Source organism: Tamandua tetradactyla, chromosome 24 (genome assembly GCF_023851605.1).
Source record: "Tamandua tetradactyla isolate mTamTet1 chromosome 24, mTamTet1.pri, whole genome shotgun sequence".
NCBI classification, from domain to species: domain Eukaryota; kingdom Metazoa; phylum Chordata; class Mammalia; order Pilosa; family Myrmecophagidae; genus Tamandua; species Tamandua tetradactyla.
In genome coordinates, this window is record NC_135350.1 from 29,199,685 (window position 1) to 29,213,090 (window position 13,406).

Below are 13,406 nucleotides of genomic sequence, written 5' to 3' on the forward strand. Positions count from 1 at the left end.
AAAATAATTATAGCTAGTCATGACTGGGTTTATGTAGTAGATTCTTGTCTTTCATGTGTATTTATTGTAGTTCTCTGATACCTTTCTGTGATCTCGTAACTACTGCACAGAATAGGAAATGAAGACTCTCTAGGGTTAGCTCCTTTACACAGTAGATCGAACGTGAGGTCATGATTTCATTTGGGGTCTGTTTCTTTTAATGATGTTGCCTCTATTTCAACTTAGAGCAGTTATAAGTCTCACGGGTTATAGCATTTTAGCAGAAATCTTCAGTTTCAGCTACAGTCCAGAAGCTGCTATAAAGAGAGGTTGGGGTAAGAGGGAAGGGAGCTTTTGTGGAGGGAAAGAAGTGTTTTTGAGGAGTTTGCAGATAGAAAAAAAGACTCAAAATTGAAAAGTTAAGAGCCTTCATTTCAGGATGTCACAGTCCAGCGATGGGCACAATGTGCCAAAAATTTTAGAGAGCATTAGAAACAGAAGACAAAGAGCCTCACTGCTTGGAAAAGTTGTGTAGGATCTAGGGCAGAAATAAAATAGAAGCATTGAAAAATGCACCAAAATAGAAGTGGAGATCAATAATGTAAATTAAAAAAAAATGAATAGTTTAAAATGCCTGGATACAATTTTGTCTGCTTTTTCTGGGAAAAAATTGTATTGCGTTTCGCTCTCTAAGTGTTTCCTATGCTGTACCTGATGTAGTTAGACCATGCATATTAGGCAGCATATTTTCTATATACACAATTTACAATATTTAATTTAAATTTTATACTAAAATTCCACAGAAAAAAATAACATTAAAGTATTTTAAATCACCCTCAATAGCACACAACTGTTTAGAAGTTTGTATGTTCTCATCTACATGTGTACAAAATGCATACCTAGTTATTTTAAGAAGGTGTACAGTATTTCCCCTGCTTTTATGCAATATTTTCCATACAAAGTTTTACATTATGATTATCTTCCATGTTCAAATATTATTGAAGGATTTCCATCAAAGAGTGTCACACTTATATTTGCAGTTTAGAAAGACAGATCTTTTCTTTCCAATGGAAGGAAAAGTGATAGAAATTGAGATTCAGATAGGTAACTTATTCAAGTAAGAAGTGTTGAAGGCTTTAGGAAAGTGCACCACTAACTGTCGTTTTGTGAGATATTCTAGAAGTAAATCAATGGCCAATAGATTAAAAAAAGAATGAGCAGAAAGTACTGAGGGTATGGTACTACCAGCCATGAACCTAGTTGATTGTGATGACATCATCAGAGGGAGAACTCACAGAAAGAAAAAAAATGACTTGCTAGTGAATAGGTTACCAGTGACCATCAGCACTCACAGGTATCACTGGTCCTCTTAGTGGAATGGAAGATGGAATATTGAGGAACAATGGAAACTGTATTTTTCCTTTAGGCATAGGAAAATAGAGGATGTTAATTTGATGAATAAGCCAGCAAAGAGAAGGGGATTCTATTTACATTTTTCTTTTGTTAGTCTTGTGTCTTTAAAATTATGCATTTTTTGCAAATCTAGAGGAAGTTTTCAAGTAAACAAAATTAGAAAGCAATGTCCAAAAATAAATCCGGAACAAACTTGAAATAGGCCATGGGAGAGAACATAATGGATGGTAACTTATTAAAATCCATTTCTAGCACATTGGAACTTAAAGTGTGAATAAAATTCATTCTCTGAAGCAAATTTTTTTTTTGTCTTCCAAGAAGAAGCATTTTATAAAGAAGAATAATTTTAATGTATAATGATCATTTAAGATTCTGGGTATCCAATAACATCTTTTAATACTATTTTAGGGGAAAATTATATTAGTAGACATCTCAGAATTGTACTTAGATAATTAAAAAATTACCTACAAAGTCAAAAAATTTAGAAGCTCAGAAAATAGAGATATCTGGGGAGAAACTAAGGCACACTTGTCAATAAGCTTCAATGCCCCTGTCTGCATAACTCTGCTGATAAAAACGACTTAATTTTGTACATCAAAAAAAAATCTTTGTGTGTCTCACCATCATAAACATAACTTCAGCTTAGCAGCCACTTTATTCATAAAATATATTTCCGTGAGTGAAAAACAATTTCTATTACCTTTGACTCTAGGAAATTTTCCTATATTCTGTGACTCTTCTCTGGCTTCTCATCCTTCTTATGAAATGAAAAAGTAGGCCCACAGAAAAGCATGTAGATGATGAACTAGTTTTTGCATACTGATTCCTTCTCTTCTTTTGGATCACCAGGAAAATCTTAGGAAAGGATGATACAGAATTACTTTAATTTTCATTTAAATATTCTGCAGAAGCATACAATGAGTGAAATAAACACTGAATTTGGAAATACAATGCTTGGATTTGAACTTCCACATTACCATTTATTTGTTGTATGATCCTGAGCAAACCTAATCTCTTTGAGTCTTATCTTGCTCATTTGTAAAATAGAGTTAATGATTCTTCTCTCACACATGTGTTGGAGGATTAAGTCTAGGGATCATGTGTAAAATGCCCAATGTTTCACTTTTCACATACGAAGCATTTTCCTGTTATTACCTATGCTTTTCCTCCAAGCAGAGATGTGAACCGGTAGAAGGCCCAGTAGGCTCTCTTTCCTCTCCGTACCAGGTTGGGGTGAACAGTGTGGAAATACGGAACAGAGTATTAGCCCATAGTGAAGGGCTCTGACTGCTAATGCCAGGGAACGTCATCCCCTGGACTCTAAACATACCTTCTGTTCTTAGGAACATCTTAGCCCAAGGGTTGGTTTGGAGGAGTCTTCCCTGGAGCCACAATCTATTTTGCTTCTCTACTTCTATGTATCAGCAGAGTCCCTGAAACAGCCCACTTCTGAAATCTGTGCTTGAAAATAATGAGATAATCTCCAACTAAGCAATCTTGTTTCAGAAAATCCACATCAATTTTCATTTTATTCAGGTTGAATTTATTTGGCAAGAGGAACGTGGTCAATATATATATTTTCTCTTGTCTCTCATTTAATACATATTCATTTATTACACATCTATATATAAACATATCCTGAGACTCTATCTGTACACCCTAGGTTAACTTCACTATATGAAACCAGGAAATATGGATCTTATATTTTGCAGGAGGTAAGTTGCATCCTGCCTTCATTTTAAGTTTTGCCATGCTTGTGTAGGGAGAATAAGATAAGGAGGATATAAAAGAGAATGTATGACAATATTGGGGATACTTCCTAGGAATTGCACAAGGCAGATATTGAACTTTGCTATACTAAGTACTTCCAATTCACGTGAACTTTACCCTCTGCAATTGGCACTGCCTCCCAAGGATTCAAGTTCTCCCGAGATTGTGTAGCCGGATTCCCAATAACAAGTCCATGCTTGTGCAATGTAAAGAGGATGCCACCAAAAAAGATTTCCAAACCAAGGCTATGGGACCCTAACTTGGGATTGACAGTATAGTTTTTTTTTTTTTTTTTTTTTTTTTTTTTTTTTTTTTTTTTTTTTTTTAAAGGAAAGACAGAGAGAAGGAAGGAAGGAAGGAAGAAAGGGAAACATTTTTAAACATTTTCTTGTTTTATTGTATTCTGTTTCTCCGTTTTTGTTACATGGGCTGGGGCCGGGAATCGAACCGAGGTCCTCCGGCATAGCAGGCAAGCACTTTGCCCGCTGAGCCACCGCGGCCCACCCCAACAGTATAGTTTTAAGGGGAGACAGTTTAGGGGAGGAAGGTCCAGCATTTTCAACAAAATGCTTGAAATTGTGAAGCTTTACAAATACGTCATGGCTTTGAAGAATTAACTTCCAAAGTTGGATCGTGTGTCTCTGTAAAGAGGATAAAATTGTGGCTAGAATGTAATCGTGGATGAGAAAAGTAATGGTTCCAGTGGGCAGCTGGGTGGGTGGAACATTTAATCTCTGCCTCAACCCTAATAACTCCATTCTTCCTTTCCTGTTTGCGTGACTAAAGTGCCCTGAATTCAGTTAGGGGTAATTGAGTTAAATCAGTTTCCTTCCCAAATAATGTTAAACTAATGATGTATGGTAGAAAAAAAGATAGAACTGCTTTGTAAACCTTTATTTGAAGCCCAAGAAGCAGCCCTATGCAATTTATTCCTCTCTGCCCTCCCTCTGTGTTTGAGAAATGAAGCAATATTTGCAGAGCAATGCATTCTTTTCCTCATGCTCATATCTATCTTTTTCATTTTGGAAAAGATTATTGAGTTCTGTTTTCAAACATCTGAACTCTTATTCTTGCTGTAGTGTCAGATCCTGCCATAGATTCAAGGGTACTGGAAGAAGGAACACTGAGAAGCTGCCTGCTGAGCAAGTGGCTAATTAACGTAATGCACTTTTGAAAGTCTTCATAATTAAAAGCTTTATTGGAGGGCAAGATGAAATCATTCACAGAACTTTGGGTTGCTTTAAAATAGTCTCTTAAACTAATCATTAATGTGCTATAATATAAATGCTGAATTTCATAATGAAATATTTTATCTCTATTATTTCAGAAAATTAGCTGCTTGTGAAGCTAAAAGGAAATGACTTGCTTGTTTGATTTTTTCATGTTTCTAAAATGAACTCATTTGAACTGGTATTTGGAGCACAAAGTGAATTCTTAGTCAGGGCTGCCAGGTGTGGCCATCCAATGTGCAAACCACACAATTTTAGGGAACATCACTTACATAGCTTGCAATGTGATGATGTCTTCCGGAGCTGTGCAACACAACAGTCCTGGCCAAAGGATTATTTTTAAAGTATATCTGTGGCTCCTCCTTCAACCAGCTTTTCTCTGTTTGTTAGGCTTTTCCTCCCTGGTGTACTGCTATGCTGGAGAGCACATTCAGATCCAGAGTTAAGCTGTACCAATTTTTCATCTGAAAAGGATTAAAACAAGGTCAAGGGATATTTTCTTCTGCAAATCTGTGAATTCCCTAATGGCGGAATCACCTTTATATTGTCAATGCTTAATAATTTAGCCATGAAATTAACTAGCAATGAAATTAGCAATGAAAATAACTCCTGGTGAAGTAATCTGCGTTAGTCAATTTCAAATAATGCTAAGAGATGTTCAGTGTGTAGTTGGTGTTCCTGGTCACAGACAATAAATGTTCCAAAAACTTTGAACCACTAGTGGGAAATTTTAAAACTACAAAATAAAGTAAAATTGTTTTTTATTTAGAAAGCTAGTTTTAAAGGCTTTCTAAAGATTTTGAAATTATATTGCTAAAAGCTGAAATTAGTTGTATATCTTTTCAGTGTTTTTTTCCTGGTGAACCCTGTAGATAGGATAATTAAATTTCAAAAGACAAACTGTTGGGAATACTTAAAGTATTTTTTTTTTTTTGCAAAATATGTTGCATATTTTAATTTTTTTTATTAATCAAAAAAAAGAAAAGAAATTAACACAACATTTAGAAATCATTCCATTCTACACATGCACTCAGTAATTCTTAGTATCATCACATAGATGTATGATCATCATTTCTTAGTACATTTGCATTGATTTAGGAAAAGAACTAGCAAAACAGCAGAAAAAGATATAGAATGTTAATATAGAGAAGAGAATTAAAATAATAATACTAATAAAAATATATATATATAAAAAGGAAAAAGAAAAAAAACCAAAAACAAAAGATACAAACAAACAAACAAACAAACAAACAAAAAACCATATTTCAGGTGCAGCTTCATTCAGTGTTCCAACATAGTTACATTACACTTAGGTATTATTGTGCTGTCCATTTTTGAGTTTTTGTATCTAGTCCTGCTGCACAATCTGTATCCCTTCAGCTCCAATTACCCATTATCTTACCCTGTTTCTAACTCCTGCTGGTCTCTGTTACCAATGATATATTCCAAGCTGATTCTCGAATGTCGGTTCACATCAGTGGGACCATACAGTATTTGTCCTTTAGTTTTGGGCTAGACTCACTCAGCATAATGTTCTCTAGGTCCATGCATATTATTTCATGCTTCATAAGTTTAGGCTGTCTTAAAGCTGCATAATATTCCATCGTAGGTATACGCCACAGTTTGTTTAGCCACTCGTCTGTTGATGGACATTTTGGCTGTTTCCATCTCTTTGCAATTGTAGATAATGCTGCTATAAACACTGGTGTGCAAATGTCCATCTGTGTCTTTGCCCTTAAGTCCTTTGAGTAGATACCTAGCAGTGGTATTGCTGGGTCGTAATCCATTCTGCCATTCTATGTTTTTGATTGGGAAATTCAGTCCCTTAACTTTTAGTGTTATTACTGTTTGGATAATATTTTCCGCTACCATTTTGGCTTTTGTATTATATATATCATATCTGATTTTCCTTCTTTCTACACTTTACTCCATACCTCTCTCTTCTGTCTTTTCGTATCTGACTCTAGTGCTCCCTTTAGTATTTCTTGCAGAGCTGGTCTCTTGGTCACAAATTCTCTCAGTGACTTTTTGTCTATAAATGTTTTAATTTCTCCTTCATTTTTGAAGGACAATTTTGCTGGATATAGAAGTCTTGGTTTGCAGTTTTTCTCTTTTAGTAATTTAAATATATCATCCCACTGTCTTCTAGCTTCCATGGTTTCTGCTGAGAAATCTACACATAGTCTTATTGGGTTTCCCTTGTATGTAATGGATTGTTTTTCTCTTGCTGCTTTTAAGATCCTCTCTTTCTCTTTGACCTCTGACATTCTAACTAGTAAGTGTCTTGGAGAACACCTATTTGGGTCTATTCTCTTTGGGGTGTGCTGCACTTCTTGGATCTGTAAATTTAGGTCTTTCATAAGAGTTGGGAAATTTTCAGTGATAATTTCTTCCATTAGTTTTTCTCCTCCTTTTCCCTTCTCTTCTCCTTCTGGGACACCCACAACACGTATATTTGTGCGCTTCATATTGTCATTCAGTTCCCTGATCCCCTGCTCAAGTTTTTCCATTCTTTTCCCTATAGTTTCTGTTTCTTTTTGGAATTCAGATGTTCCATCCTCCAGTTCACTAATTGTAGCTTCTGTCTCTTTAGATCTACCATTGCAGGTATCCATTGTTTTTTCCATTTTTTCTTCTTTGTCCTTCACTCCCATAAGTTCTGTGATTTGTTTTTTCAGATTTTCTATTTCTTCTTTTTGTTCAGCCCATGTCTTCTTCATGTCCTCCCTCAATTTATTGATTTGGTTTTTGAAGAGTTTTTCCATTTCTGTTCGTATATTCAGCATTAGTTGTCTCAGCTCCTGTATCTCATTTGAACTATTGGTTTGTTCCTTTGATTGGGCCATATCTTCAATTTTCCGAGCGTCATCCATTATTTTCTGCTGGTGTCTGGGCATTTGTTCAGATTTCCCTGGGTGTGGGACCCGGCTGGTTGAAAGGTTTTTCTGTGAAATCTCTGGGCTCTGTTTTTCTTTTCCTGCCCAGTAGGTGGCGCTCGTGGTGCTCGTCTGTCTGCGGGGCCCACCAGTAAAAGATGCTGTGGCTCCTTTAACTTGCCAATCCGAATCTCGCAGTCGGCCCGGAAAACCGCACGTGGAGGGGGGGTCACCGGCCGCCGCAGCTTGGGGGAGTGCCAGTCCAAATTGCCCAGCTGGCCCGAGATGCCAAGCGTGATGGGAGGGCCCCGCTATCCAATGTTCCCAGTCAGACCGGGGAGCCACGTGCGTGGAGGGGACCCCAGTTGACAGCTGCCCCGACCGGGAAAACACGCACCCCTCGGGTATCTCACCGCAGCGGATTCTCCCTGCCCATTCAGCCGTTCCAGAATGGGGTATGCTGTCTTTTTGGTCTCTGTCGTGACTCCGGGAGCTGTTTCGTATTGTTTCTGTTTCTTTAGTTGCTTTTCTGGAGGAGGAACTAAGACCCGCGCATCTTACTAAGCCGCCATCTTCTCCGGAAGACCCACTTAAAGTATTTTTATATAACTTTGCAATCAAATGGTGATTTTTATTTTGAGAGAAATTTAATTTTATAATTTTAGGAGAATATTCATGATTAAATGTAAAATGATCAAAGCTCATTGATTTTTCTCAGGAGCACAATTAGAAAATGTAAGTGATAAAGATTTGCTGGTTACAAGGAGGTGATATTTATTTTGCAAATCCATTTTTTTTGTATGCTGTACAGCGGAGTCACAGTTCATTACTTTTGCATGTGACTATACCATCACTGCAGCACTATTTGTTGGATTTTTGCTTGTTTTGCTTGTTTGTCTGTTTTTGGGGAAGTGCATAGACTGGGAATTGAACATGGGTCTCCTGCATGGCAGGTGAGAATTCTACCACTGAACTACCCTTGCACCTTTGCAAATCCATTTGTAAGTGGTTTCAATGGAGAATTGCAATTATGCAAAAGAAAGAAACAAACTGAAGACCAAATCTACAGGGATTAGTACAATTAAATAGACAATAAAATTTATAAACATAATAAAATTTACACACATACACAAAATAAAGCCATTGTTTTTATTTTACCAGGGCCTCTATAACAACTACAACACCATCATTGCCTTAATCAACAGGAATTTACTGTCTCATGGTTTTGAAGGCTGGAAGTCCAATATCAAAGTCTCAACAGCCCATGCTTCTGCTCCTGAAGTCAGTAGTGCTCTGGTGCTGGCTTGCTGCAATCCTGGGGTTTTCTCTGCCTCTGTCTCATGAAAAATGGCTTTGTCCTTTGGCTCCATTTGATTTGTGATGTCTACTGACTTCTGGCTTCTACTGATTGTGTCTGAATTCCCTTTGCCTAAAAGGGTTCCATTCATGGATTAAGACCTACCCTGACTCAACTTGGTCTCATGAGTTCACACCTTAACTAATAGTAAGTTTCAAAAACCTTACAAAGAGAGTCACATCCACAGGAATGTGGATTAAGACTTGAATGTGTCTCTTGTGATTCAATCTCCACCACCATCTAAAAACCTTAAACTTCATCTATTTAATTTACCTCTTTTTCTTGATAAGACTTCTGCATATCCTTTTGTCATCTCCCATCTTTTTCTTTTTTATCCCACCATTATATCCAGCTAGCCTCACTGCTTGCTTTTCTTATACTTGCAAAATAAAATCAAATCCAGACTTAGAAAGGAAGAGGTCTAGCTCAGATCTACTGAATCTGCAAATATCTCAAAATCAAATAGAAAAAGAATTTTCTTTTATAGAGTAAGAAGAGGTAAACAAAAATTAGCAGAAACTCTTAAGGAAAATTTGGTCAATCAAGGAAAAATCCTCAGCATGTTGTAAGAAGAAAAATAACCCATATGCTCAGCTGATTGATTCTCAGGATAAGCAGATAAGGGGGCACATTCTGCTTTAAGTACTTGCTCAGGCATAAGTACTTTAAGTACTTGTTCAGTACTGCTTGGGGACAAGCAGAATTCTAGGGCAAGTAAGGAGGAGAGAAGTCCGACTGAAGTTTGAGACAGATAAGGAAAAGGGTAAGAAATGGGCAATGCTGAACACTTGGTCACAGTTAATGAATCTCATGAAGTAATTCATCATTCATTCAGTCAAAAAGCATTTACTGTGTTGAGTGCAAATGTAATCTCTGAGACAAAAGATGAATCATTCTTTGTGCAATTATTACTCTTAAAACATTGTTCTCTGATCCTCTCTGTACAGAGGGAATCTTAGAAATTTAGATGTATTCTTCAGCCACATATATAATCATGTTCTCCATCAAAGTCAGTGCCCCAGTTATAAAGACCAGGTTTTGATATTTTTGCCTGTTTACTTTTGGACAGTTTGCTTTTCTTTCCTTGGAATGTGGCCCCCTCATTTTGTCAGCTTATTGCTACTTCTTTTCCAGATCTCAGTTTAGTTTTTCCTTCCCTCAGGCCATGTTGCTTGTGCAGGCAAGTCAATCTTAAATGCTTTCTTTTATACTCTCTGTCTGTTCCCTGTTAAAGTACTTACATTGTATATAATTGCTTGTTGAATTTTATGTGGTCTTCACAGAATGCAGGTTTAATGAGCAAAGAAGTTAATCACAAAGACTTGGGAGTGAGACACCCTGGGTTCAAATCTTGGCTCTATTATTTACAAACTCTACGAAACTGAGCACAGTATTTTATATGACTGTGTGTCAATCGCTTCATCTATAAATTGGGGTGGGAATAATAATAGTATGTTATAACTTTACAGAGAGGATTAAATGAGTTATTAAATGTTAAAACACAGTATTTGGCATATATGAGGTGCTTAATGTATACTAATACTCTATAATCTTAGTTCACTGCAGTTTATTATGTAGTGATGGCAGAACTCAGTAACCATTTACAAAATGAATATTATTCTCTATTATAAAATAAATGTTAGGACTAGATAGCACTGGAAACTATATAAAACAAACAAACCAAAAACACATTATTTCTTCCTTCAAAGAAATTTAAGATATCATTGCGGATGACTAATCTTTACTCATAAATCATTTTATGAAAAGGTAGTGCAATACCCCAAAGAATTAAAGACAAGGACTCCAGCAGATACTTGTATCAATGTTCATAGCAACATTGCTCACAATAGCCAACAGGTGGAAATGATCTAAATGTCTATGAACTGATGAATGTGTTAACAAAATGTAGAACATACATAAAATGGAATATTATTCAGCGGTATGAAGAAATGAATTGCTCATACATGCTACAACAATGATGAACCTTGGAAAAATTATAATGAGTGAAATAAGCCAGATGCAAAAGAACAAAATATCGTATGATATTACCATATGAAATACTTAGAATAAGCAAATTCACAGAGACAAAAAGTAGATCAAAGGTTGCCAGGGGCTGGCGGGGAGGAAAATAGGGAGTTTTAGCTTAATGGGTACAGAGTTTCTGTTCTGAGTGACGAAAGCTTTGCTGGTGGTGATGGTAGCATTGCATTGTGAAAGTAGTTAATGCCACTTATTGAAATGGTACACTTAAAAATGGTTAAGATAGTAAAACTCTATAAATATGTATGCTATAACAATAAAATTTTAAAATGCACCATGGTTTTTATTAATGAAAATAAAAATGGAAAGTTTTGGTGATTTTCAAAGAAAAAGGTAATGCAAAAGGTGATCAAGTGGCTATGGTGGTAAAAAGAGCAGCTTGGATCAGAAGTCAAGATGGAGGTTAGAATGGTCTGCAAGAACGTTATTGGAAAGATAAATTTTGTACTAGACCATGAAGGATAATTGAGTTCTGATTAAACCCAAAGAAAAGGGCTTAGTTCCAAACAACAGCCGAGTTTGAACAATATTATTTGTTAAGTGAGTCGGAATTCATCTGTAGGAAAAGAGGTAATCAGTTTATCTCATAGAGAGTCATTTGGATAATTCAGAATCAACAATAGTCCTTTTTTTCCTTGAAACTACAATAAGTGTTTTGAATTACTAATATGATTTTTCTCCATCTTAAGAGTTATATGAATAGAGGGGAGATGAGGAAAAGGAAGAGAATAACTTAAGATGGGGAATATTTTAAAGCTTGTTTCACCTACTTCCTTTTCTCTCCTCTGAAGAAAGTAGATCAATGGAATTCAGCTTTCTATAACTCCACTAGACAGTTACTTTTCAAAAAGTTACCCCTGACTTTTTCTTTAAGCATTTATCTTTATGCTGAGTAGAAACACAGAATCACTAATGTTTTTTTCTTTACTTGTTCATGATGTTCAACTCCATCTTTCAAGGCCCTGGTGGTCACAATAATTCTCAGCTCACTTAGTTTATATAGCAATAATAAGAAATATTTCCTCCCCTAGAGCGTGGTGAAACTTGTTTCTTCCCTGGAGATATCTAACCAACTCAACCTAAAATAAAATAGGTTGGTAGTTTCAGAGTCATTTAAATAAGTCAGGAATTCTCTGGAAAAAAAAAAGGCCTATTTCTGTTGAATTCAACAAATCTGTGGACATGGAGTAGTTAATTTGCAGGCACTTGAAGAGCATTGGCATGTGAAAAGCAGTAAGAAAAACATACCAAAGCCAAGAAAACAAACTCAGTATAGACTCTGAGTTGAGAGAAGTTGACACCTATGAAAAACTGGAAACAAGAACAATGGGACCGGAGTGTAGACAATGAAAGGTAGAGAGATACAAATGAGGACAAAGAGGCTGGCAGTATCAGATTACAGGACATGGCAAGATATTTGCACTTCATTCCAACTGCCATGGGAAGTTATCAAAAGGTTTGATGAAAGGAATGGCATGGTACAATTAAATTTTTGGAAAATTATGTTGGCTTGAATGCACCCAGTTGGTTTAAAGAAAGAGAAAAAAAAATGACCAAATCAGTAGACAGTTATTTTAGTAGGTGAGAGATGATAAAACTTGGATTGCCTGGATGGCAGACAAATTGAAGATAAATCAATGGAGGCAAGATACCCGTTGGGGCTATAATCTGCATAGCTAGATTACATATTACAAGTGCAATTGAGGTTTATGGTTTGAAAAGTTTTGGTACTTGTGGTGCTATTTGATGATTTGGATACGCCTGGGGAGGGAAAAGTTTTAGACAACAAAATAGTATCGAGAATAATCAAGCATTCCTTTTGGTCATATTATATTTGAAAGACTTAAATGACATTTTAATAGGCTATGAAGAAGACATTTGATTAAATAAGCTTACGATAGAGAGAATTCAGATTTGAAGATGTAAATTTGGGAAATTTTAGAATATAAATTATTGTTAATGCCATTAGAATATGTGAGAACACTTTACCTAGACAGAGCAAACTTACAGAATAGGACCCAATACAAGTTCTTGAACATTTAGCCTCATGTGGAAGAGAAACAGTAGCTACCAATGGATGTGAGCATGGAGACGCAGAGGTAGGAGCAAATCAGGATAGTGTGCATCTTGGAATCCAAGAAAAAGGCAGGTGGAAAGAAGGGGAGAATTGTTAACAAAAATAGAAATGAGTCCTTGAATCTTGAAACATGTATTGTCAGTGGTGACTTTGTTGAGAGTTGTTTTAGTAGTGAAAAGCAGAGCTAAATATAAGTTAATTAAAAGAAAATGAGAGCCTAATATTGGGAATGTAATCAACACTACTGAATCACATGCTTGAAAGTGGTTAAAATGGGAAATTTTGAATTGTATATGCTATTACAATAAAAAGTTGAAAAAAGGAAGTGGGAGGAGATAAAGTCAAGAGAATCTTAAATCACACTAGAAGCGTAAGTAGATGCATAAAACAGTGAATGGAGGGGAATGTTTTTCATATTTTATATGACATTCCCCATTAATCCTATATTAAATAGGATTTTATTTTTTGTCGCTATAACCAGTGAGAAAATTGATTGGATATCTTTGTTTTACCACATCTAATATCTAACTTTGGTCTTAGTGAGCCACTTCTTTACATTTTAATAGTGGTGTTTTAGGAGAGAATGATATAAATTTACCATAGATGTACAAACTAATAATATGAACACAGCTTACCTAAAAATCTCAAATAGATGAACTTGGAAC

The 13,406-nt window shown here is 35.9% G+C and overlaps 2 long non-coding RNA genes across 3 annotated transcripts in view; one reads left to right on the forward strand and one right to left on the reverse strand.

The window, feature by feature from the left end:
• The window catches only part of LOC143668485 (uncharacterized), a 115,388-nt gene extending 106,829 nt beyond the window's left edge, over positions 1 to 8,559 (forward strand). For both annotated transcript variants that reach the window (XR_013168467.1, XR_013168466.1), the window contains exon 3: positions 8,429 to 8,559. This is a non-coding gene — a long non-coding RNA (uncharacterized LOC143668485). The remainder of the gene's footprint in view (positions 1 to 8,428) is intronic.
• LOC143668484 (uncharacterized) overlaps positions 2,113 to 13,406 on the reverse strand; it is a 47,390-nt gene continuing 36,096 nt past the window's right edge. Inside the window, exons 2-3 of the long non-coding RNA XR_013168465.1 lie at positions 4,664 to 4,855; positions 2,113 to 2,247 (exon numbers count right to left, since the gene is read on the reverse strand). This is a non-coding gene — a long non-coding RNA (uncharacterized LOC143668484). The remainder of the gene's footprint in view (positions 2,248 to 4,663; positions 4,856 to 13,406) is intronic.